Below are 5,558 nucleotides of genomic sequence, written 5' to 3'. Positions count from 1 at the left end.
TTTGGTGACCTGATTTGAAGAGCTGGCTCATTGGAAAAGACTTTGATGCTGAGAAAGATTGAAGGCAAAAGGAGAAGAGGGCGACAGAGGATGAGATGGTTAGAGAGCATCCATGGACATGACTCGATGGACCCGAATCTCAGGAAACTCTGGGAGATGGTGAAGGGCAGGGGAGCCTGGCGTGCTGCAGTCCACAGGGTCACAAAGAGTTGGAAACAACTTAGCAACTGAGCAACATCAACAGCAGCAGTAATTAAAAAGCGAACAGAGGTTTTAAAGCATGAGCATGGTGATTTGGGGCAGGGAACAGGGACTGTTTTCCTCCTACTTATCTTAGGTTCATTGGCTGATGCCTTGTAAATCAGACAAACAAGAGATTATTCGTAAGAGAATAAAAACAGAAGTTTTTAACACATGCACAGTTCATACGCATAAAAGTACTCAGTGATGACTTAACTCAAAAAGAGTGGTTAGAACTTGGGTTGGTATGACACCTTAACAAAAGAACAATAAATTTTTTAGGAAAATGGTAAGACAGAGGAAGAGGACATTGAGTATCTAGAATAACAAATTATGAAGATAAATATGAAGATAAATGTAAATATATGGGGAAGCTAATGGAAGATAAGGGCTATTCAGTAAAATTTTTCACTTAGGATTCTCAGGTTCTGTCTATGGACTGATAAGGATCTCGAGTTTCCTCTGGTGATTAACTTCTATCCTTCCAGGAGGGGGAGAAACAGTTTTATAAATTTATGTCCTGCTTAGAAAAATAGGGGGAAGGTAGAGAGCTTTTCTTTTTTTCTGATTTTTCTTAATTGTCTTGAGTGCAAAATAATCATTACACCAAAATGACATATTTTGTAGTGACATATTCTGCTACAATTCAGCAGTCAAATTTTAGGTTGATAGATGATAGATAGGTTGTTTTAAGATGATAACCTGCAGGATTTGTGGGGAAAGCACTAGAATGAGAAGGAGAAGTCCAGTCTGGAATTAATATAATGATACATTTGAAACCATTTACCTCAGACTGGGACTTGAACCCATGTGCTGGGACTAGAACCCAGCCAAAAAGCATGGTACCTGGTTTCAGGACCTAATGAAGCTCGGGTCTTAGTGTCTCATCACAGAAAGAATTTAGTGAGAGACAAGTGATAGATAAGAAGTGGATTTATTCAGATTCAGAGAGAAGCGACACCCCACAGGCAGAGTGTGGGCCATCTCAGAGGGCAAGTGTGGCTGTGAAATGTGGTGTGGTTAGTTTTTATGGACTGGATAATTTCATGTGCTAATGAGTGGGAGGATTATTCCAGCAATTTGGGGGGAGGGGTGGAGATTTCCAGGAATTGGGCAACCGCCCACTCGTTGGCCTTTTGACAGTGCCTTGGAACTGTTGTGGTGCCTCTAGTCATTGGGCTTCTTTTGTGGCTCAGCTGGTGAAGAATCCACCTGCGGTGCGGGAGACCTGGGTTCGAGCCCTGGTTTGGGAAGATCCCGTGGAGAAGGGAAAGGCTACCCACTCCAGTATCCTGGCCTGGAGAATTCCATGGACTGTACAGTCCATGGGGTCACAGAGAGTCGCTTTCAGTAGTAGTAGTAGTGTTAGTCGTTCAGTCGTGTCCCACACTCTGTGCCACCCCAAGGAATGTAGCCCGCCAAGCTTCTCTGTCCTTGGGATTCTCCAGGCAAGAATGAAGAATACCGGAGCAGGTTGCCATTTCCTCCTCAGGGGATCTTCCCGACCCAGGGATCAAACCCAGGTCTCCAACATTGCAGGCAGATTCTTTACTGTCTGAGCTCTAATCAAAGTCGACTTGTCTGCCATCTTGGGCCCATTTGATTTTAATCAGTTTATGTTGTGTCCTTGGACAACATCATTCTTTCAAAAGTTGTGCCCTGCCCCTTTCCCTTCTGTGACACATATTTACTCTGTTTTTGTTTCTTAGGGACCATTCATTCTTAAGACCCCAAAGGCTAACAATGATCGCAGCGGGAATATGAAACTGAGCAGGACCCTGCGGTGCCCTCCCCAGTACAAATCCTTTCCTTATTCCTCATTTCCTATTGGTAAGAAATAGACCTCATTCAGCCTCACTGACCTTTTCTGAGTTCCATAGGGCAGATTCAGACAGTTGCTAATCAGGGAAGGGAGTGAAGGCAGAAATAAGGGAGGAGCGGCCAAGAAACAATACTGCAGCTTTGAGGCAGGATCTTGGTTCCTTCTCAAGGAAAATATATAGCAGTATCATTCAGTTCTTTTGCCTAGAACTAAAGTCTTCACCCGAGTGGAGGATGGTAACTCCAGACTAAGCACAAGATTCCTGGAGCACCACCCTGTTACCTCACCACCAACCAATCAGAAGAGAATCACACACATTACAACCCTTACCCCAGATATTTGCTATTAAAAACTTCTCCTAAAAAAACAAACATCAGAATGTTCTTTTTTTTTTTTTTTTTTTTTAGCATAAGCCACCCTCTCTCTTTGCGTGGCCTTGCAACAAACCTTTCTCTGCTCCAAATTTCAATGTTTAGGTTTGTTTGAGCTCATTGGTGACACTAGTGGTAAAGAATCTGCCTGCCAATGCAGGAGATGCAAAAGATGCGGGTTCGATCCCTGGGTCAGGAAGATCCCCTGGAGTAGGAAATGGCAACCCACTCCAGCATTCTTGCCTGGACAGTTCCTTAGACAGAGAAGCCTGGTGGGCTACAGTCCCAGGGTCGCAAACAGTTGGATGTGACTGAGCGACTAAGCAAGAACATCATGCATCTGGCATAAGAGCTTGAATTAAGTAACAAAAATATAATTTTCACAAAGTGTTTATGAATTTAAAGATTCTCCTGAAGACAGAGAGGCAGAAACATGTCAGATAAAATATAAAATGGGCTTCCCTGGTGGCTCAGGTGGTTAAGAATCTACCTGCAATGTGGGAGATCTGGGTTCAATCCCTGGATGGGGAAGATCCCCTGGAGAATGGAATGGTCACCCATTCTAGTGTTCTTGCCTGGGGAATTCCATGGACGGAGGAGCTTGGCAGGCTACAGTCCATGGGGTCACAAAGAGTAGGACACAACTGAGCTACTAATACACACACAAAATATAAAATAAGAGAACTAGTAAGTATTTTTAAATGTGTAGGAAAAATTACAAATGCAGGTGGATAATGTGACTCAATGAATGCAGTTGTTTAAGGCTGATTGAATAGATTCATTGATTGTCTTAGTGGAACCCAAGGCTTAAGCTATCTAGTCAACATGAGAAGAAAGAATTTTGATAGTACACCACTACAAATATGCCCACAAATTTTCCTCCCATACTTTATAATAAATTTCAGTCATACACTTAGGTAATTGTTAGCTTAGGAAGTTGTTATAAAGCCATAGGCCATGTTGTCCAGTTTCAAGTGTTATAGATTTGAAACCAAAAATGTATTTCCAAATTACTAAATTCCCCTATCTCTATTTCTAGAATGCCACAAAGAGAACAGAGGCCCAATGTATTGCCTCTTAAATCCTTTTCTGTTTTTGCTTTTAATGTGGTAGTTGCTCTCATGCTTCTTACTCCCAAAACTCCCTGAGGCTCTTTCCTCTGAGCCAGTCTGAGCACTATAATTTTGTGGTTGTTTGGTTGGGATTTTGCTTCTTTTTTTAATTTCCACCTCTTTCCTTTTGAGTTTGCATCACAGAAGATCAGAAGAATCAGCCTGGCAGCTTCATTCTCAGTAGATGGCCAAGAATGAGAAGAAACAAAGAGAGCAATGGCAAATCATCTTAGACAAGCAGGAATAACAGCTGAAAGGGGACTGAAACAGAAGGAAAGGGGACAGGACACAATCTCTCAAAGAATGACATAGCCAAAGGACATGGCAACACTGGTTAGAACAAACCATGTTCAAGATGGTGGAATATTTGACTTGCAATAAACCTTGAGCCTCATCATATAATCAGGCACTTTGTAATATACTAGCACCCTAAATGACACATTCACCAGTCCCATGACAGTTCTGAGGCTAACCATGAAAGACCAAAATGTGGATGGTGGCCCAGTTCCTGGAAATCTGCACCCCTTCCCCCCCAAAATAAGTGGAATAGTGAAATTACCCTATAAAATAACCCAGCCTATACCACAAAACTCGGAGAAGGCAATGGTACCCCACTCCAGTACTCTTGCCTGGAAAATCCCATGGACGGAGGAGCCTGGTAGGCTGCAGTCCATGGGGTCGCGAACAGTCAGACATGACTGAACGACTTCACTTTCACTTTTCACTTTTATGCATTGGAGAAGGAAATGGCAACCCACTCCAGTGTTCTTGCCTGGAGAATCCCAGGGATGGGATCGCACAGAGTCAGACCCGACTGAAGTGACTTAGCAGCAGCAGCAGCATACCACAAAACTATGCCATATTTTGGGGTCTCTTGCATTCTGAGATGGCCCATATTCTGTCTATGGAGTGTGTTTCTCTCTAAATAAATCCACTTCTTACATGTCATTTTGTGTCTCATTCAATTCTTTCTGTGATGAGATATCAAGAACCTCAAATTCACAGGGAACAGAACCATTCACTGAGGAATTTATCTCCAGTAACAAATTGGACCAGGGTGAATCCAACCAGTCCATCCTAAAGGAGATCAGTCCTGGGTGTTCATTGGAAGGATGGATGTTGAAGCTGAAACCCCAATACTTTGGCCACCTGATGCAAAGAGCTGACTCATTTGAAAAGACCCTGATGCTGGGAAAGATTGAGGGCAGGAGGAGAAGGGGATGACAGAGGATGAGATGGTTGGATGGCGTCACTGACTCAATGGACATGAGTTTGGGTAGGCTCCAGGAATTGGTGATGGACAAGGAGGCCTGACATGCTGCAGTTCATGGGGTTGCAAAGAGTCGGATACGACTGAGCGACTGAACTGAACTGAACCAAACATAAGAAAGGGGTTATACTAAAGAAGAGAGACAAGACAAAATATGGGAAAAGTTGGAGTATATGTCTGGTCTTTGGTCTGATAAACTATGCTCCTCTCTGGTTTTCACACTGGGTTAATGAGAGTGAAGATAGAGTCTGAGGTATCTAGTATATATTCTCTCAGATATTTGGTTAAGCTATGATTTATTCTTCTTAAGTTCTTAGATGGGGAATGAGTATGGACAAGTTACAAATAACAATGAAATAATAGTTAATGTTTACTGAATGCTAGTCCCTTTGGAAACATTTTCTCATTTAGTTCTCACAGATGCTTAAGAGGTTTATACTGTATACTTTACAGATAATGTATGTATTTATAAAGTATATTTATACACTTTATAGATAAAGAACTTTAGAAAATTTAAATAACTTGCTCAGGTTGGTGGAGCCAAAATTTGAACACAGATAGTTTTAGTCTAGAGTTCATAATTTAGCAATTGGATTGAGTATGTGCTATAACCTTTTCCTTCCACACTAGATCCCTAGAAGGGATGGAAGGGAGGGTAAGAGTCTTTACAGAACACATTAAATTGAAGTTAAAAAAGTTATCTCACCTCATGATGTTTCCTCTAAATGTTTAGCTTTTATAAA

Source organism: Cervus canadensis, chromosome 27, assembly GCF_019320065.1.
Source record: "Cervus canadensis isolate Bull #8, Minnesota chromosome 27, ASM1932006v1, whole genome shotgun sequence".
NCBI lineage: Eukaryota > Metazoa > Chordata > Mammalia > Artiodactyla > Cervidae > Cervus > Cervus canadensis.
The sequence above is the reverse complement of the archived record's forward strand: the minus strand, read 5'-3'. Positions refer to the sequence as shown.